This window comes from Hemitrygon akajei, chromosome 22 (genome assembly GCF_048418815.1).
Source record: "Hemitrygon akajei chromosome 22, sHemAka1.3, whole genome shotgun sequence".
In the NCBI taxonomy this organism is placed as follows: Eukaryota; Metazoa; Chordata; class Chondrichthyes; order Myliobatiformes; family Dasyatidae; genus Hemitrygon; species Hemitrygon akajei.
The window spans coordinates 24759698-24781502 of record NC_133145.1 but is presented as its reverse complement, the minus strand read 5'-3'; the positions used below and the strand labels follow the sequence as shown (position 1 = coordinate 24781502).

The 21805-nt window shown below is 40.1% G+C and overlaps 1 protein-coding gene across 1 annotated transcript in view; it reads left to right on the top strand.

Annotated features, from left to right (window-relative positions):
• myocd (myocardin) overlaps positions 1-21805 on the top strand; it is a 654082-nt gene that overhangs the window by 280362 nt on the left and 351915 nt on the right. The window contains exon 4 of the mRNA XM_073025871.1: positions 17643-17721. The gene's annotated coding sequence lies outside the window, so the exon portion shown is untranslated. The remainder of the gene's footprint in view (positions 1-17642; positions 17722-21805) is intronic.

The window sequence follows — 21805 nt, the reverse complement described above, 5'->3', positions numbered from 1 at the left end:
TATACAGAATAGTAATATATACATACGTTGATAATAAATTTAACTTTGTCTTTAAAAAGTGATAGACAGTATTCTGTATGTTTTTGTTTTTTTATTGTTCATTTTGTTTAGTGTTTTATCATTTGCTAGCTTCCCAGTAACATTCCATTGTTCATCCTTTGTGAGTAGTTTGGATGATGTACATAGTATATAAACACTTGGTCTTGGATTACATGCAAGGTGAGACACGCAGATCTAGACAATAGTTGGAATAGGGTCAGAATGTACACAGATTGAATTAACCATTGACCATGAACAAAACCAACAACAATCAAATTTTGGTCATATTTTGCTATTTCATGGGATTTTCCCATGTATAAAATAAGTTACTGTATTTTCCATTTTATTCACGTGGAATGTGGGTGCCAACTGCAGGGGCTGCCTTATTTCAGGTTGTGACAGCCACTGATAAATGGCATGCCTTTTTAAATTTTATCTTATATTGGTCAATTTTTGTATTCCATTTATGCAAGGAATGAAAATCCCCCATTGTATTTGTTAAAGCTCTGGTGAATTTTGCCTTGAACTTTGGTATTTGTGGTAAAAGTACACCTAAAGTTGTGTCATAGGAGAGTTCCATAATTTATCTGCAGCAATGATGGTGTAATACTAAGTTGGCATGCTACATAACCAGGAACCCATAATGTTGTTGTGTATTTATTTTTGTAGAAGTAGTTAAGTATTGAAGGTGCATATCTTTCATTTTCTGCAGCATAACTTGCAGATGGATAACTCAGGCACCAGGGTTCTCCAAATGGAAACTTGCACATATCTGCATTTGTTCATTGTATTGCTTCTGGTCGTGCCTTCAGATGACAAGGCTTTAAATTCCAGAAATTCCCCCTTAAAACCTTGAGGAAGGCGCCCCTAATGAAGCTATAAAAACTCCTTAAAAGCCTGGCATCAGTTTTATTTATTTTATAATCCTCTTGCAATATACCTTTGAATGATTTTGTTGTATTAAATGTTCAAAACGTGATAATTAGTAATTTCCTTCTACAATTTATACTAATTTTCAAATCAGTGCGCAATTCATTATCTAGATAATTGAACATACAATGCTGTGACTCAACTCCTTCCATCTTTCCCAAACACCTTACTCAAAATCTTCGGTAATTTTTTTCTATACATGCGGAGGAAACTTGAATTTCAGATGTGTTTCTCAATTCTTCTGAGGGTCAATTGTTTCAAATAGAAATGAGAGGAGGAAAATTCAGTTATCTGTGGGCATCAATCTGTGCCGCTGAGTCAGTGGAGATGGGTATTTTGTTGTTAATAGAATTCAGTTTTGTTTCTGTCATTTGGTGCAGATTAACTTTGTCTACGTGTCTAGTTCCAACAGTTTGATGACCCTTACCAACATCGCTTAGCTTTACTTGGACAGTTTTATTCTGCTGCATTTTATAGAATTATACAATAATATTTTGGTCACAAGTCATAAAAATGGAGATGATTTCAAGGTCGTTGACTGATTGGGAACTTGAGGTTACATCATAAACGACAATTTCAAATCTTGAGCAGTTTATAAGTTCAGCAGTGATATCTGAACTCTAAACAGGAACTAAAGCCTTGAAGTCCCTCCAAACTATCTATTATTTTTATAATCCACTCTATAAAGTTTAAGAGGAGATTTATTAAACTTTTATATGTTTTTAGGTCTGTTCTCTTTGTTGACAGCAATTTGTATGTTAATGTTAGCAATAGAGTGCTTGATGGCACTGGATTATGAAGACATCAACACAGGAGAATTGAATTAACAACTATGTTTCAGTCACTGTAAATTTGGTAACAACTAGTATATAATTACGGTACTCAGAGTGAAATATTCTCAGCACATTGTAGCACTGGATATTGAAAAAAATGGTAGTTGACCAAATAAAGGGTATAGATGGTATTGTAAATTGTAAGAGTAAAGTTCGAGTGGTTTGTTAATTTGTTAAACACTGAGTTTGTGTACTTCTGCCAGAGATCCTCCTGCAGGCATCCAGCCTTTAACGATTATACAGAATATCTTCTGCTTGAACTGTTGTGGCTTCTTTCATTGTCACTAGTTTGAACTGCTGGGTCTTGGAATTATCATTCCAATAATACTTTTTTTTCTCTAAATACTCAAAATATAACTTTCCCCCAAACCTGTTTCAATTGCGTCTAATATCACAGCATACAATCCATATCAAATGTAAAATTAACACAGCATTAGCATTTCAGCATAAACAAGAAGATCAAGAAAAATGGAAAACTACTTAAAAACTAAATACATGTGTTGTATTCACACGCTAAAGGAGGAGGATATAATTTGACTGCAAGTGGAGGTGATGCTGTGTCCCACCTATTTTAGCCACTGTCAATTTCTAGAGTTTGCCATTTACATTTTAAAATTCTACTACTTTACTTTCACCTTTGTGGTGCAAATAGAATAGTTGGTGAACACAGCTACTTTTATTTCACAGTGAATCTATGCCAGATTTATCATCTCCAGGTTACTTTTGTTTAAAGTTACTCAGACTTGACAAAACTGACAATGGAACCATTTTCAACGACATGTCCTAAAAATTGTTCTTATTTTGCCTGAATACTACCGTACGATCAACTAGGCATGAAAACCCTGCAATGATAGCATAGAACTCTCTTTATAGAGAAACTTCTTAGTAATATGTCTTATTAGGCAAGATCACACATATCAATTCATTTTTTTTCAGAAACATGAAAACCTGCAGCACAATATAGGTCCTTCAGCCAATGATGGTTAGAAATTACCTAGGGTAGCACTCTATTTTTATACTCCATGAACCTATCCAGGAGTCTCTTAAAAGACCCTTTCATATGCACCTCCACCATCATCATTGGCAGCCATTCCACGTACTCACCAATCACTGTGTAAAAAAAAAAAAACCCTGACATCTCCTCTGTACCTACTTCAAGCACCTTAAAGTGTGCCCTCTTATGACAGCCATTTCAGCCCTGGGAAGAAGCCTTTGACTATCCACAAGATCGATGCCTCTCATCATCTTATACACATCTATCAGATCACCTCTCATCCTCTGTTGCTCCAAGGAGAAAAGACCAAGTTCACTCAACCTATTCTTATAGGACATGCTCCCCAATCCAGGCAACATCCTTGTAAATCTCTTCTGCACCCTTTCTATAGTTTCCACACCCTTCCTGCAATGAGGTGACCAGAACTGAGCACAGTACTCCAAGTGGGGTCTGTCCAGGCTCCTATATAGCTGCAACATTACCTCTCAGCTCTTAAACTCAATCCCATGGTTGATGAAGGCCAATGCACCATACGCTGATCTGGAAAGGTTGATTATGGGCAGGCCAAAAATGTATTGCTGTGGCAGGGCCCGGATCCTAGTGCGGGGCGTGACCCGCTGTTTGGATGATTTAAACGCCAGCTCAGATAGACTGAAATGCAGGGTGTCGGGACCAGAGGCAAGGTTTGGACCAACTCTGCTTGCTCTTCCATGGCATTTACTCCTCTCTCTGCGGCGCTGAGGCTGTGAGACGGCTCTGGGTGGTGTGCACTTCGTGTCTGCGAGCTTCGCGGTGATTTGCCCCGCTGCATGATGAACTGAGACTGAGGTTATCGGCGTCCTCTGGCTGCCCCAGGTCTGTGGACTCAATTTGGTTCCAAACGCCATTGCTTGCTTTTATCATTTGCATGATTTGTGCTTTTTTTTATATTTCTTTCTGTGCATCAGGTGTTGGTCTTTTTTTAAAACTTGAGTTATTTTGGGTTTCTTCCTTTGTGGCTGCCTGTAAGCCGTTGAATCTCAAGGTTATATAATTTATACATTGATAATAAATTAACTTTGAACCTCACTAATCTAGAACCTATCAAACTCTCCATTAAATACATCCATTAACTTGACCTCCATAACAATCCGTGGCAATAAATTCCATAAATTCACCACTGTCTGGCTAAAGATGTTTCTTATAACTTATCTTCTAAATATAAATATTTAAATAATGTCCTCTGACTTTTTTCTGATCACAGCGCATTCAAATGTGGAAGATTTAATTTGATTCTCATAATGAACGACTGTAATTTCCTATTCATCTAATATTGCAGTTTGCAGATTTTACCTTGGAGGGACTTGCTGAGTATGGTGGATTAACAAGAGAGTTATTTATATAGCAAAGATAAAACGATAAATCAACTGTTGGCGATTCCTCAGCTCGTTCAATACTTCACAGATGATATAACTTACCCTTGTGGACTTAAGAGAAGTTTGTAGAACATTCACCCAGACTAACACCTATTATTGCTTCTTTTCAGAATAATAAGAACTTTTTGAAGAAGCTCTCATATTGTAAAAATGTTTCATTGTCAAATATATTTATCAAAATATGTGTGCTGTCTCCTTGGTGTAAGTTAGTTCTGAACAACTTCATGAGATCTCCAGGATAAAAACATGACGCTATCTCCCTGACTTGCTCATTCTCTAACTCATCCACTGAGTCAATCTTACACTATTTCTTTTGCTCATTCCTTTCTCTCACTTGCTAACTTCTGAAATTGTCAAGGAATGAATCCATTAAATGATGTTATATTCTACTGCTCATATCCTTCAAGACAATTGTCCATAAATTTCAACAAAAATTTAGCTTGTGTCTTTTCATGAATTACTTCTCCAAAATTGCCCTTAGTGTTTGAGCCTCTGAGGGACTATGTGTGCTCTGTCTCACTGAAATATGATTGTACGTGCCTCAACTGACTGCACCAAACAACAATCCCAATTCATTAGATGGGTCATATGGTATCTTTGACAAAACAAGAAGCAGAGGTGTATACTTCCTTATTAACTCTTTATGTTGCTCAGCTCTAACAGTCCTGGTGGGTACTTGCTCATCTGGCTTGGAATATCTAACAGTGAAGAATCACCCATACACCTGCCACAGAAGTTCTCTTCTGCTATTCTGAGGGCAGTCTATAACCACACCAGGTGGATGTGGAGCTTGCATTCAATAAACCTTACTCTCTCATCAACAGGCTTGAAATGGGATAGATACCCTTTGGCCTTTGTCTAGTTGGTCACTTCAACCAGGCCAACTAAAAGAGCGTGTTACCACAATGCTACCAGCACGTCTCCTGTCCCAAAGGGGGCCCAAACATTCTTGCCCATTGCTATACAACATCAATGATGCCTACCAATCCACTTCTTGGTGAAACAAACCACTGGGCTGTGCTCCTTCTCTCTGCTTACAAGCAGAAACTGAAACATGAGGATCCAGTACAGAAAGTTGTTTGGTGCTGAGCTGAGGAAGTAGATGAGCTTCTGTGTGACTGCTTTGAGTCAGTACACTGGTCCATATTCAGCAGCCCAACTAGATTGTATCACCACAGTCGTGTACCTTGTCAGCAAGTGTGAAGAGGATTGTGTAGCAAAGATGTAAATATGGGTGTCCCCAAACAGAAAACCATGGATAAACTGGGAGATTCACACCCTAATGAAGTGCAGGCCTGCAGCCTATAGTAGAAATTGAGATAAAACCTTCATAAAATTGTCAGGAATGCCAAGAGACAATGGAGACAAGAGTCTAAAATGGAGTCCCAGACCTGACGTCAGTTGTTTCAGGGTTTACGTCCTATAACAGTCTACAAAACACAGTCACACAACATTGCTAACCAAAGAGAGTGGACCTGCAGAAAACATGTGGCCCAGATGGTGTTCCCAGCTGTGTCCTTCACTCCTGTGCAGATCAGCTGGTGGAGGGTATGTGCTGACACCTTTAACCTTGCTCTGATTCCAACCTTCCTGAAGAGGACCACTATCTTCATCGTAACTTTAAAAAAAGCAAGGTAACCTGCTTTAATGGATATTTCAGTGGCGCTGACATCCATGAAGTGCTTCATGAAGTTGGTCGAGGCACATAACAGCTTCGGCCTCCCAGATGAACTTGACCCACTGCAATTCACTTCCTACTGAAACAGGTCTATGACAGATGGGATTTTCTTGGCCCTACACTCATCTCTGGAGCATTTGGACAGAAAGGCACCAAAGTTAATCTGTTGTTTATGGACTACAGTTGTTCCTTCAGTGCTATAGTTCCAGTTCCTTAAGGTTGTTATAACCAAGCATGGTAATGGCTTACATCTCAAATGTAACCAAGGCTACACAACGAAGTCCAGCTCCTGGCCTTCTGATGTAACTTAGCTACTAAGCCTAGTGGAATCATTTCTACTGACAGGAGAAGGGGCAAAGACAGGTTACTGGTGCCTTAAAACCAGCTACTTCAGGCAAATGGGGCTCATCAGCCACGGTTGGCAGCTCATCTAGGAGAAGGAAAACTCAGATCACAAACCTCCGCTGCTTTGCAGTTATACTCTCTCAAGGAAAGGCTTTGGGAATAAATTCCAAGGAAAAATCCAGAGCTGGAGTCCCTAAGGCAGTCCTATGCTGAGTTCAACACTAACTAGCAATTCCTGTGACTCCACTAGTGCCAAACTCTTTTGTATTGGTCTCTGCTGTTCCTTTGGGTTTATCAGCTGTGTGGAGAAGAGGAGCCTGCTACATGTTCGGCACAGCATTGTGAGCCAGAAGGCCTGTATTGTACTGTAGGTTTCCTATGTGTCTATGTTTGCATGGGCAACAGCTTGCTCTCCTAGCTTGCGTGTCATGGAGACAGCTGGGACACAACACCTGTAGTCAATCCCAACCAATGGAGGGCCTCACTATAATTCCAAGGAAAATCATCCCCAAACCTCTGGACGTGGAACTCATCACATCCTTTTGCAACTGAATCCATGACTTTCTAACCAACAGAGCACAATCAGTAAGAATGAACAGCAATACTCCACCATGATTATCCCCAAAACTGACCCACAAAGCTAAGTTCTCAGTCTACACCTTGTACACTCATGACTGCATGGCCAGATTCTTCTCTAATTCCAGCCAAGTTTGCAGATGACACCATGTTAGAGAGTTGAATCTCAAATAATAATGTGTCAGAGATGAAGAACTTAGTAACATGATGTCAAAGAGTCATAGAAAAATACAGCACAGAAACAGGCCCTTTGTCCCATCTAGTCCATGCCAACCCAATTAAACTGCCTACTCCTATCTGTTTCCATCCAGACACAATAGCCCTCCATACCCCTCCCATCCATGTACCTATCCAAATTTCTCTTAAACATTGAATCAAAATCAAAATTGCATCCACCGCTTATGCTGGCAGCTCATTCCACCCTCCGTGACCCTCTGAGTGAAGACGTTTTCCTTCATGTTCTCTTTAAACTTTTCACCTTTCACCCTTAACCCATGACCTCTAGTTGTAGTCTTACCCGACCTCAATGGAAAAAGTCTGCTAGCATACCCCTCATAATTTTGTGTACCGCAATCAAATCACCTCTTATCATGACAACATTGTCAGCAAAACGAAAGACTTCAGGAAGAGGGATGATGCTCATATTCCTGTCTACATCACCAGACTTTACATCGGAGGTTGACAGGGCCGAGAATTCCAAGTACCTATGAGTGAACATCATCAATAGCCTGGCCTGGTCCGACCACATAAATGCCACGGCCAAGAAAGTACATCAACACCTCTACCTACTCAGGAGGCTAAAGAAATTTGACATGTCCCCTTTGACCCTTACCAATTTATATTGATGCACCTTTGGAAGCATCCTATCCTGATGGAGCTCAGCTTGGTCTGACAACTGCTCTGCCTGTGGCCACAAGAAGTTGTGGTCACAGCTCAACACATGGCAGAAATCAACCTGCTTCCATTGACTCTGTCCACACTTCTTGCTACCTCAGTAAAGCAGCCAGCATAATCAAAGATCCCACACACCTCCCCCATCAGGCAGAAGAGAGAAAAGCATGAAAGCACATACCGTCACGGTCAAGGGCAGCTTCTGTGCATTGTTGTGAGATTATTGAATGGTCCCCTAATACAATAGGAGTGACTCTTAACCTCATAATCTACCCCATTATGGCCTTGTGCCTTTCTGTCTACTTGCACGGCACTTTATTGGCAACTGCAACAACCTGTCTTTGTTTTGCCTTACTGCACTGTTACAATGAAATGATCTGCAAAACATGCGTTTTCCCTGTCTTAGTAAATAATCTCAATAAACCAATTTACCAATTTACTCTGCTGAACTGTTTTAAGAAAAGCACTGCTGTATATTTAGAAGATCATGTCTGACTTCTTTTACTTTTTGTATATTTACATAGAGTGCAGGTGTTGATAAAATATGCAAGAAAAATTAGTAATAACAATGGATTGCCCATTGTAGCATATCCCATTGTGGTACTCAGCTGCATTTTGACTACCTCTCATGAATTTGTCTCTATCATTATATCTGGCAGGTTCTTCCAAACACTTATCACTCAGATAAAGGGCTTCTCTTTTATATGTTTAAAATTTGCTTTTCTCTAATTTAAATTTATTGGTCCTAAATGATTTTGTTTAATTTGAAGTAACATTTGTGGCACATTTTTCCTTGCTCACTGGTTGCTTTTCAGATTGCTGGGTTCTTACAATCATTCCCCTGCGTCTGAGATCGATCTTGTTGACCTTCTACAGTATATCATTACTGGCGATGTCGAGCAATAGAAGTGTAACCAGACACAGTTCCTTGTTCGGTGTGCTGCAAGTAGCCTGATACTGGTTTTGTTAAAGTGATGTTTACTGCTTTTGTTCTTGTGCGGTGGCACAGTTTGTAGAGATGATGCCTCACAGTGCCAGAGCTGAGTTCAAATCTGACCTTGGGTGCTTTCATGTGTGGCGTTTGCACTGTGACTGCACAGGTTTCCTCGGGGTGTGCCAGTTGCTTCCCAGATCCCAAAAATCATGTGGATTGGTAGGTTATCTGGCCAGTTGCCCCTGGTATATGGGTGAGTGACAGAGATTAGGGGAATGTCAAAGTCAAAGTAAATTTATTATCAGAGTACATATATGTCACCCTATGCAACCTGGAGATTCATTTTCCTATGGGCATAATCAGCAAATCTATAGGGTAGTAACTATAACAGGATCAATGAAAGATTACCCAGAGTGCGGAAGACAACAAACTGTGCAAAAGAAAATATAAATAAGTAGCAATAAATAATGAGAACATGAGATAAAGAGCCCTTGACAGTGATGTCATTGGTTTTGGGAACGTTTCAATGATGTTGAGTGTAGTCATCCTCTTTTGTTCCAGAGTCTGATGGCTGAAGGATAGTAACTGTTCCTGAACCTGATGGTGCAGAGAAAAGAGAACATGACCAGGGTGGCACGGGTCTCTGATGATGGATACTGCTTTCCGTCAACAGCATTTCATATAGGTGTGCTCATGGTTGGGAGGACTTTACTCGTGATGGACTAGGCTGAATCCACTACTTCCTGTCAGATTTTCCATTCAAGGGCATTGGTGCTCCATACCAGGCCATGATGTGGCCAGTCACTATAACCGCCACTACACATCAATAGAAGTTTGTCAAAGTTTTAGGTTAGGACGTGTAGTGGGTATTTGTGAGATTGATGGAACTGTGAAGTGAATAAGAAATAGGATTCATGTGCGATTAGTATAAATTTGCGGTTGATGCTTGACACTGAATCACTGGGCTCAGAATCCTGTTTCTGTGCTATATAACTTGATGATTTGATAGCTGAAGACTTGATTGGTATAAAGATTGGTATAATTTGTATCACGTACAGCTGTGGTGTATGTTCTAGCAAATAGAATAGCTTCTAATAAGAATGTTTTATCACGTTGGAGTCCTTTAATTTTGTTTCTAATGTATCTATTAACTATAAGGATTTAATTAGATGCCTTCTTCTGAAATAATCCCTCAGGGAATGGAGGGATATGGATCATTTTCAGGTGGGAGAGATTTAGTTTAATTTGGCATTGTGTTTGGCTCACACATCCTAGGCGGAAGGGCTTGCTTCTGTACTGTATAGTTCTGCATTCCCAAGGTGGTGAACCTATGGCACACGTGCCTAAGATGGCAGGTGTACAAATGTTCTTGTCACACAGCATGCAGTGTCGCCCCATCCATAATAAAAACATGCATAAAGATTATCTTTACTGCCAAATGAACAGTGAGTTATTTTTTTACAACCCAAGAACAGTGAGATATTTTCACAGCAATTATCTCACACCAGTTTGGCGCCAACTAGATAGTTGAAGACAAGTGACATTGGATGTTACATTTTGAAATCCTTGTGGACCATCATATTTGGATAGTAAATGGTTGGGCCAGTTGTTATTGGCTTCACTCTGTTCCTATTTTTTTCTTCTGTTGTTTCTAAGTGAATACTAGATATTTATTGATAATACCAGTGATGTAATTTAGTGCCTCCATGATTTTTTATTGCAGTTAACATAATTATATCAGAAGAACTATGTTATTTAAGTTTATCGGTGACATATTTCAAAATTGTGTTTAACCTTTTCAGCTTGTTTATTATGTTAGATACACCAGCAAAAAAACAGAAGTGATTTAATGATGGGAGAAGCTGAAGGGATTATCAGGTGTGTTGGAGTGAAAGAGTTGGCATGATTAAAACGGGTAATAAAGCATGGTTCCGAAACAGTGACGTGCAGGGATTCCTCCATAAAGTAGCATTATGAAAGTGTTCATAAATGGCTTTGTGATAAAAGTGATCAAGAGCAAAACATATTTATGTTACATTTGAGTTGCAATAACAATACTACTTAGAAATTATGTTCTTTTGTATTTGTCTTTTTTTAATATACTAATTTTTGAACAGGTTTTCTAAAATCATTTATTTTAATCTCTCTCTATTGTACTCTTATTAATAATAAAACAAAGAAGACACATACATAAGCATTGTTTTTCCTTAGAGTCAAGATAGCACATCTGTACAACGCTCCTTCGGTCAGCATCTTCTGGGTAGATTATACCATATATTTCATGTCTTTTACATTTGCTTTTCATCTTGAATGTGATTCTGGAACTGCAGGAGCCTGTGATTTGCAGTTTGGAGTTTGTTTGGGTGCTCTGCGGTCTCCAAGAGAATTCCAGGAGGCAGAGGTAACGAGTGAACCTCGTGGTGAGAAGGCTGTGAACTGATACTTGACTCCATTTTGCTCTTTGAAGCGACAAGGGAGATCGAAACATTGGGGGGAATGTGGAAGGTGAGCGCCAGCCGCCTGCCGTTTGATTGCTAGAGGGATTGCTCTGCTGTGGAGAGAGGAGACTGCCTTTTGATCACTGGGAAGGAATCACTCTGCTACATTGAGGGAAAGACCTGCTACTGTGCGCAGAGAATATTACCCAGGTTTTCTGCGTTTTGGATATGGACTTGGACTATAGAGATTTTTTCAGACTTGTAGTTCTTTATATTCTTTGTTTTTCACCCGATGTTTCTCGTTTTTTTGTGTACGGGGGAGGGGGAGTTGGTGTGCCTGTTCCATTTCTGATCGTTTTTTGTGTGGGGAGGAGGGATTTTGGGATTGATGATTGTGCTGCCATTCTTTTCTTTCTTGGTTTTGTGGCTATCTGAAGAAAAAGAATTTGAGAGCTGTACTGTGGTTGGCGTCCGTCTGTCTCGAAGAACAACGATCATCGTCACGAGCCTGAGCGGAAGTTATGGAGATCCTGAGATGCTCAGTTGTCAAGATCCTCTCTCGGCCTCAGCAATGTAGTCCAAAGGAAAGCTTGTGAAGGAATACGTTCGGTACCAGCTTGGCTGCAGGAGCTGCCGAAAGGACATCCAGCCACCTTAGGGGCTCCACTCTGGATTTGCTATCTGAGTTTACTCCCCTAGCCTTCATCTCTCCCGAGGATTGCCACAAGGCAATGGGGCTATTTGCCCATAGCTGGGTTTCTGGTTCATGAGCACCAGGCCATGTCTATGCACTGGTGGGCCTGCGTGCTATGTGCGCAAGGGCCAGACCTTCTCCCCATCCTCTGTAGTTCAACCTGAGTTTCCGTGTGTCATCAGCAAGGAGGCACTACATGAGGCTTGCTGTTGAAGAGGCTATGTACTGGCAGGGAGAGACTTACACACTCAGCTCTCCTTTTCGCGAGACTGCTAACCAGTGGTAGAAGCTGGAAGTGAAAGTGACAAGCACTACCCACTACACTACCACTCTAGATGCGTCACAACAACCATTTTGACACCACAGAGCTGTATACTTTGATAATAAATGAACCTTTGAACCTTATTGTTATTAATTCATTAATTAATGATAATCTTTGCTCAAAATTAACATGGCATGTGAGAGAAATTTTTTAAAGATTTTTACCAATTTGGCCATACGCTCTCAAAACCATGCTTTATGCTATTGACCATGAGAAGTAAATTGAGAATTATTATGAAGTGTTTCTGTGATTGAAATGGCACCGGCATGAATGATGATCTTCAAAAGATCAAGAAATCATGATGAAGACAGCAGGGTATCAAATGTTTGATGGGGCAAATAGCTTAATTTCATTCCTATACCTTATGGTCTTATTGGATTCTTGATTAGTCAGGGCATGAAGCTATACGGTGGGGTGGGGGGGGAGGGTGGTAAACAGGAGATTGGGGCTGAGAGAGAAAATGAATCAGCTGTGATGAAGTGGTGGAGCAGACCTGAATCAAAATGTTTATTATCACCGGCATGTAACAAGTAATTTGTTAACTTAGGAGCAGCAGTTCAATGGAATACGTAATCTAGACGAGATAAATATATATATAATAATAAAATAAAAATAATAATAGATAAGTAAATCAATTACATATATTGAATAGTTTAAAAAACATGCAAAAACAGAAATACTGTATATGAAAAAGTGAGGTAGTGTCCGTTTAAGAACCGGATTGCAGAGGGGAAGAAGCTGTTCCTGAGTGTGTGCCTTCAGGCTTTTGTGCCTCCTAGCTGATGGTAACAGTGAGATGGGCCAAATAGCCTAATTCTACTCCTATATCTTATGGTCTAAGTGTACAGTTATATGCTGTTATCATTAAAGTTTAAACTTGTTAATAAGTTGAAACAACAATAATAATAGTGAACAATGATAAACAGTATGAAAATGAAAAATAATTCAGCCTTCAGCCATGTAGTTTTCATGAATTTAAAAAGTGTTAGCAAGAAAAGCTTGTCATTTCATTGGAGAAAGTCAGGGTCATTATTTAACTTCCTGTCAGAGGTCACAATCCTCAACATTAATTTTTCTCACAGGATCAATAAATCAGTATTTCTGAACACCACTAGCTCCAACTTAGAATAGTGAATCCTTAGTTTTTCTTTGCGGACCTGACATGCTTTAGCTCTTTATGTCAAATGCGCCAAGTATATGCCTGGCCTTTTCCACAAGAACTATGACACCATGGAGAAAGCAGGATGCTATAGAGCTCTGAGACACTTCATTGGTCAGGGTCGACTAGATGTCTGCATGATACACTAGATGACTCAAGCCGGGGCAGTACAATGTGGAGAGCAAGCTGTTGCCCATGCAGCAGGATCCCCCTCTCTACTCAGCTAATCAATCCAAAAGAACAGAAGAGACTGATACAGTTCGGTACCAGCGGCGTTGCAGGAGTTGCCAGTCACTGTTGAACTCAACATGGAACTGCCTTAGGGACTCCAGCTCTGGATTTTTCCTTGGGATTTATTCCCAAAGCCTTCCCTATGTGTGGGTATAGCCACGGGGCATCAGAGGTTTGAGATCTGAGTTTTCTTTCTCCTCAATGAGCGGTTGAGCCCCGTCTGGCAGGTCTGGTTTTAAAGTGCCAGTAACCCACCTTTGCCCCTTTTTCTGTCAGTAGAAATGGTTCCGCTAGGCTTAATAGCTAAGCCAGATGTGTAGGTCAGGAGATGGACTTGAGTTTTGGACTAGTTGAGACATAAAACTTCGGGAGCATTTAATAGGTAGTGGGAGCTTATCCCCATTACCTCCCCTGGCTATGACAACCTTGAGGAACCATTTAGCTCTACAACATCCTTTACTTAAGTACATCAAACAGAACTTGTAGACTGACTAGCAGATGATCTGCTGAGAAACAGATGAAGCGAAAAGGAGTAAAAATAGCATTTGATCCACATTAGGAGTTTTGGAGATGAACATTTCAACATGATTCCTTGAAATATCTCTGGGGACGGGGATTCTTGTAGTGTTGAAAACTATTAATACAGATATAGATTTACCAAGTATTTACAGTATTATGTGCTACATTTAATCTGATAAGGCATGAAAGTGGAAATAACAGAAACATTATTCATTAAAATTAAATCACTATTTATTTACTGTATCATGTAGCTGGACTCATTACAAAAAGAGGAAAAGTATACTTTCCAGAGAGTATAAGTGTTTTGATTTAATATGTGGGTGATGAATTCATGTCTCTGTTCATTTATGTCACTGACTATAATGTAAGTGGAATTTTCTGCTGGTCCCCAAAAGAACCAATAGGTACTCCCACTGTGTTAAATGTGATGCATTTTCAACATCTCTGCTGCGTACATCTCTGCTTACTACATCTATTTTCCTTTTCTTCCCACATTTATGAGACGGAGTTTGATGCACTGGTTTTGAGCAAAGGCTATGTAATAGGTATTGTCATATAGTAATTAGTACAAAGTATTTGGACATGAAAAACCCTCCAACTCACTCTCTTTCATGGAGAGTTGAATGGAATTTGATACAGTTACTGCCAGTTAACAAGCCAATGACAAATCAAAGGGCCAGAAGGTTTGCTGTAACTTTGGCAAGTCAGTTTCTAATTGTCACATGTACCAGGGTACAGTGAAAAACTTGTTTTGCATACAGATATACAGGTTAATTAACTACAATAGCGCATGGAGATAATTCAGGTAAAACAATACCAGAGTGCACAACGAAATGTTACAGTACAAGGAAAGTACAGTGCAGGTAGACATAAGGTGAAAGGTCACTTCAAGGTAAATTGGGAGGCTGTCTAATTGATGATACTAGGAGAACATTCAGTAGTGTTATGACAATGGGTAGAAGCTGAGCTTGAGTCTAGTTGTATGTGCTTTTGGCCTTTTGTATCTTATGCCCAGTGAGAGGGTGGGGAAGAGAGAATATTTGGGCTGGCTGGATCTTTGATTATTCAGGCTATTTTCTGAGCTAGTGAGAAGTGTAAGCAGAATTCATGGAGGGAAGTCTGGTTTTCATGATGCTCTGAACTGTGTCCACACTCCCAAGGTCCAATGTAAAAAAAAATTACCAAAATGCATACACTATATTACACCATATACTAACCATATACTACCTTGAGATTCATTTTCTTGCAAGCTTTTACAGGAAAAATTAAAAATAAAATAGATTTTACAAAAAGCTATACAGTCATAAACAAAGACTGACAAAAGAGGAGAAACTGTCCAAACAGAATTTTTTTTTATAATTACTTGAAATTGAATCAACAGTTTTGAGTTATGCTGAGAGAAATGTTCTACAGCGGTTCATGAGTCTGATAGATGTAGGGTAGTCAAAGTCAATAAATTTATTATCAAAGTATTTATATGTCACCACATGCTACCTTGAGATTCACTTTATTGCAGGCATTTATAGGAAAATAAAGAATGACAAACAACCAATGTATAACGGAACACAAATTGTAGAAATAATAAAGTAAGTCAATAAGTAAAATAGAGAATGTGAGTTGTAGAGTCCCTGACACTGAGTCTATAGATTGTGGAATCAGTTCAGCATTGAGGTGAGTGAAGTTATCCATGCTGGTTCAGGAGCCTAATGGTTGTAGGGTAATATCTGTTGTGAATCTGGTGCCGTGGGACCTAGGGATCCTGTACATCCTGCCCAATTGTAGTAGCAAGAAGAGAGCCTAGCTGGAAAAATAGATAGATAGATACTTGATTGATCCCAAAGGAAATTACAGTGTCACAGTAGCATTACAGGTGCACAGATATAAATATTAGAAGAGAAGTAGAAAGAATAAGAAATAAGTTACCTAAAACAGTCTAACAGGAGGGGGTTCTCACTTCCTGAGCTATAGGTTGCCTCATTTTTGAGCCTAATGGGTGAGGGGAAGAATGACCTCTGAGAGCGCTCTTTGGAGAAGCACAGTTGTGTTAGTCTATTACTAAAAGTCCTCCTCTGTTCAGCCAAGGTTGCAAGCAGAGGGTGGGACACATTGTCCAGAATTACCAGGAGTTTCCATAGGGTCCTTTGTTCTACCACAGCCTCCAGTGTGTCCAGTTTGACTCCTATAACAGGGCCAGGCTTTCTAATCAGTTTATTGAGCCTGTTGGCATCATCCTTGTTGATGCCATTGCCCCACCACACCACCACTTATAAGATTGTACTGGGGATAATAGACTGGTAGAACATGTGAAGGAGAGGCCTGCATATTCCAAAGCACTCCTCAGGGACTAGAGGCAACACTGAACTTTCTTGTACACTGCCTCAGTGTTGATGCTCCACTCAACTCTGTCATCCAGGTCCTCACCATCAATAGAAACAAGGAGCAGTGCAGGCTTAGTCTTCCTAAAGTCCATCACTATCTCCTTTGTCTTACTGATGTTGAGCTGTAGATGATTCAGCTTGCACCATCTGACAAAGTCCTCCACCAGGGCCCTGTATTCATCCTTCTGTCCATCCTTTATACACCCAACTATTGCTGAGCCATCAGTGAATTTCTGCAGATGACATGACTCAGTGTTTATCTATAATCCGAGGTATACAGGGTAAACAGGAAGAGAGCCAATACAGTCCCTGTGGAGTCCCAGCACTGCTTACAATCATGTCTGACACACAGCTCTGAAGCCGCACATACTGTGGTCTGCAGTCAGGTAGTCCATTATCCAGGATACAATGGAAGTGCAAATCTTCATTGATTGGAGCTTTTCCCCCAGCAATGAGGACTGTATGATATTGAAGGTACTTGAGAAATCAAAAACATGGATGCTGCTTTCTTGTGGCAGTGCTCCTTTCAAATGTGCTCAACGATGGTAGGTCTTTGCCTGTGATGGACTGGGTTGTATCCACCACCTTTTGTACGCTTTTCAGTTCTGTGGAATTGCACAAGCAGTCAGGATTTGGTCTACTATGTATACAGTATATAGAAGTTTGTCAAAGTTTTAGATGATGTGCTGAATTTACTCAAACTTCTAAGAAAGTGGAGGCACCGTTGTTATGGCACTTGCATGCCGGATCCAGGACAGATCCTCTGATATTGTAAAGCCAAGAAATCTGAAGTTACTGCCCCTCTCCACCTCTGATTGTCTACCCAGGACTGGCTCATGGATCTCCAGCTCCTTCCTCCTGTGGTTGTCATGAGACCATGTCATTATGCTCTCCATGTCCTTCCTGTACTCAGACTCATCATTGGTTCAGATAGAGCTCACGGCGGTGGGGTCATCTGTAAGCTCGCCAGGCAGTCATGTGTGTTCTGAGAGTAGGGTAGGGGGCTGAGGAGGCAGACTTATGAAGCACTAGTGTTGGGAATAGTCATGGTGGAGGTGTTGCTGCCTGTAATTACTAATTATGGTCTGCTGGTCAAGAAGTCAAGGATTCAGTTTCAAAGGGACCTGTTGAATCCCAGTATTATTAGCGACAGTTTCATAAAAAGTGTATTTGTACAATGTTTATATGAGGTTGTGTTTTTTTCTACTTTAATTCAGTAGTTAGGGATTTTGCTTTTAAGATTCACATCTTTATTTCAAACCATAGGACAAGATAACAATGGTATGGTGCAGTCGTCAACATAATGAAGAGGTGTTGAATCACAGCTAAGCATCCTCCAGAGAGGGTAAGGGTAACTGAAATAAATGTTTTTACAAAGATGTGTTATTTACCCTATCCTGCATCTAAGAGTTGACTGCAACTGAATGCCCAGGAACAATGGAAAGAAAATTTTTAAACTCTTAATTAAACAAGATGCTACTGTTAAAAATGTTCTACAATTTAGTCAATATAAGGCTGAAAATACATGCTTAAAACGTAGATGTTTAATTTTTAAAAGTGTGATTAATGAAATCAGAAGAGCATGCTATTTTTTGTGTTTTCATCTTGTGCCGCAGCCACACGAGTTACTGTTTAGTGGTTTTGCCAGTGAGCATTAGACTTGAGTTGAGCTGTACTTAGAATCAGTGACCTGTGGTGCAGTTCATCCTCTGCTGACAACTCTTGCTCTGTCGGCTTGTTCTCTGTACCCTGCTGTCATCTGTTGACCTACCACCAACAAGCTACACGGAAGGAAATGGAAAGAGAAGGGAAATCCAGCAGTTAAGTGAAATGCCATGTCAGATTATAATATTAACAAAAAAGTGGTTTTCTCTGAATATGCACTGGCATAATCTGTGTAACATAATGACAAAATTGTGTTTGATTCAATATTAGAGGTACTGGCCCCTTGAATTTTTGTGCGCAGTTTGATTGCAAATAAACAAGATTTAGGAACTGGAATGCCACGTTATCTCCTCCAGTTAACCCCAAATTCATGATGCAGTGCTAGTAATTCAGATACAGCTAGTAAAAATAATTAAACCTCTTGGAAGTTGACTTTTTCTGTGATTGTGCTGTGTTCTGTATTTTATTGATGTGGAAGTTATTTGCTGCTATCACAATAAGCAAATAATCCCTTTTCAGTGTTGTTGATTGAAGGTTAGTATTTTCCAGGATAGCATGCTGATTCTCTTATTCCTGAAATAATATAGTGGGATCATTTGCATCCAGCCAAAGTTCAGGTCTTACATACAAAGATTAAAAGCTGAATGACGGTTCATCTTGGTGTAAAAGCACAAAGCTAAAAAAAATTTCCAGCTTCAATTCCTTTTAAAGACATAAATTTCCAATAAACCAGAATGCACTATCACCTGCCACCACTGAATGTGCATAAAATTCAGTCATGGTCATTGGGTAAACCAACCGCTGATCTAAGCAAGTTAAAATGGGGCACTTGATTGAGACATTTGGGCAACCTAAAATTCAGACGGCAAGTTTGCCTGAGGCGGAGAATCTGACAGCATTGATCATTTTCCAGCTGTTCCTTCCGTGCCTGAGCTTGTGTACTATTGTAATGTTGCCTCGTTAACCATAGCATCAACCCTGTTATGACTGTCCTATGATTTATAAGTGGAAAAAAGTAATGTACTTCTGCGAGTGGAGCACTATATAGTTCACCTAATAACAATACGACATACAGTGGGACGTTAACTGTGATTAATGGAAGGGAGGATTAATGAGGCACTGGGTTTAATCTTGGATCAATTAATTCTGTGCATTAATAGGGAACAAATGGAGTCATGAAAGCCAACCAGCTGCCTGGAACCAGCCCATTCCTTGTTAGTGTCAGTGGAACTGGTTTGTTTAAGAAACTGATTGTGGGCCATGTTTTATGTATTCAACCAGTTGTTGCAAGCACCTGCTAAAGCTTGCCTCCACTTTGTATAATCAAACAAGATATAAATGCCTGGCCAGAAGAGACCTATCAATATTTGTTTACCTAAATTTGGGTTGGGATTAATGACTCTGAATAAATATTTACCTTGCTTGGCATTGGAATTGCTTTCTCCTTTGTTCGTGATGTTGAACTTAAATAATCTATTCCATTGCCAATAAAATTCAGCTAAATATAAAACTTAGAATTGTCAGCGAAACCTACCAAGTTGATGGGGAAAAGACCAGTGGCAGCTTCAGTACAGCCTGAAAAGTAAATGCTGTGTCCACAAAATCAACTCTTCTCATTGTGAAACTGCAGAATGCAAACACACCGGATGCAGTGATGATCTCTGCCTGATGACATAGACTCATAGACACTACAGCACAGAAATAGGCTCTTCAGCCCATTGAGTCCATGCTGAACTATTAATCTGCCTAGTCCCATTGACCCACTCTTGTAACATAGCCCTCCTTTCCCCCCCTCCCCCATCCATGTACCTATCCACATTTCTCTTAAATGTTGAAATCGAATCGCAATCCACCATGTGCTGGCAGCTCACTCCACACTCTCCACCCTCTGAGTGAAGATGTTTCCCCTCATGTTCCCCTTAAACAGTTCACCTTTCACCCTTAACGCCTGATCTCTAGTTCTAGTCTCACCCAACCTCAGTGGAAAAAGTCTGCTTCCATTTACCCTGTCTAAACCCCTCATAATTTTGTATACCTCTATAAAATCTCCCCTCATTTTCTTATGCTCTAGAGAAGAAACTCCTGGCTTCTTCAACCTTTCCCTATAACTCATGTCCTCAAGTCCTGGCAATACCCTTCCAACTTATCTACACACTCGTTCAATCTTACTGACTTCTTTCCTCCGGAACTGCACACAATAGTCCAAATTAGGCCTCACCAATGTCAACGTAATATCCCAGCTCCAGTACCCTGTACTTTGATTTATGAAGGGCAATGCGCCAAAAGCTCTCTTTTATCATCTGTGACACCACTTGCAAGGAATTATGGATCTGTATTCCCAGATCTACCATGCTTCTAAGTGTCCTACTGCTCATTGTGTATGTCCTATCCTGGTTTGTACTTCCAAAGTGTAACATCTCATGCCTGTCTGCGTTAAACTCCATCGGCCATTTTTCAGTATATTTTTCCAGCTAGTCCAGATCATGCAGAAAGCCTTGATAGTCTTTCTCGCTGTCTACTATGCCCTCAATCTTGGTGTCATTTGCAAATTTGCTGATCTAGTTTACCACATTATCATCCAGATCATTTACTACCTCATCCTGAATGCCAAGTGACTGAGCCTCCTCAACCAGCCACCCATGCAGGACCATGTCAAAGGCCTTGTTAAAGTCCACATAGACAACATCCACTGCTTTGCCTTCTTAAACTTTCCTGGAAGCTACCTTAAAAATCACTAAGATTGGTTAGGCATGACCTACCATGCACAAAGCAAGTTGATTATTCCTAATCAGTCCCTGCCTATCCAAATACTTGTATATCCAGTCCTTTAGAGTACCTTTCAAAAAGTGATATCAGGCTCACTGGCCTATAATTTCCAATATTATTTTTAGAACCTTTCTTAAACAACAGAACAACATTAGCTATCCTCCAATCAGAATCAGAATCAGGTTTAATATCACCAGTATATGCCTTGAGATCTATTGTTTTGTGGCAGCAGTACATTGCAATACATAGTAATAAAAAGTATAAGTTACAATAAGTATATTAAAAATAAATAAGTAGTGCAAAATGGGAGGGAAAAATTACTGAGGAAGTGTTCATGGGTTCATTGTTCATTCAGAAAATTGATGGCAGAGGGGAAAAAGCTGTTCCTGAAAAGTTGCGTGTATGTTCAGCTCCTGTACCACCTCCTTGATGACAGTAATGACAAGAGGGCATGTCCTGGGCAATGAGGTTCTTAATGATGGATGCCACCTTTTTGAGGTATCACCTTTTGAAGGTGTCATTGAAGATAGGCTAGTGCCCATGATGGAGCTGGCTGAGCTTACAATTTTCTGCAGCTTTTTCCAATCCTGTGCAGTCGTTCCTCCATACCAGTTATATAACCAGTTAGGGTGCTCACCATCTATAGAAAATTGCCAATGTATTTGGTGACATACCAATTCTCCTCAAACTCCAGAAGAAATATAGCCACTGTCATGCCTTTCTTCTTTGTGATTGCATCATTACTTTGGGTCCAGGATAGATCCTCAGAGATGCTGACTCCCAGGAACTTGAAACCGCTCACACTTTCCACTGCTGATTTTTTGATGAGGTCTGGTGTGTGTTCCTTGATTTCCCATTCCTGAAGTCGACAGTCAGTTCCTTGGTCTTACTGACGTTGAGTGCAAAGTTGTTGCTGTGACACCATTCAACCAGCTGATCTGTCTTGCTCCTGTACAACTCCTTGTCACCATCTGAAATTCTGACAGTAGTTGTGTCAT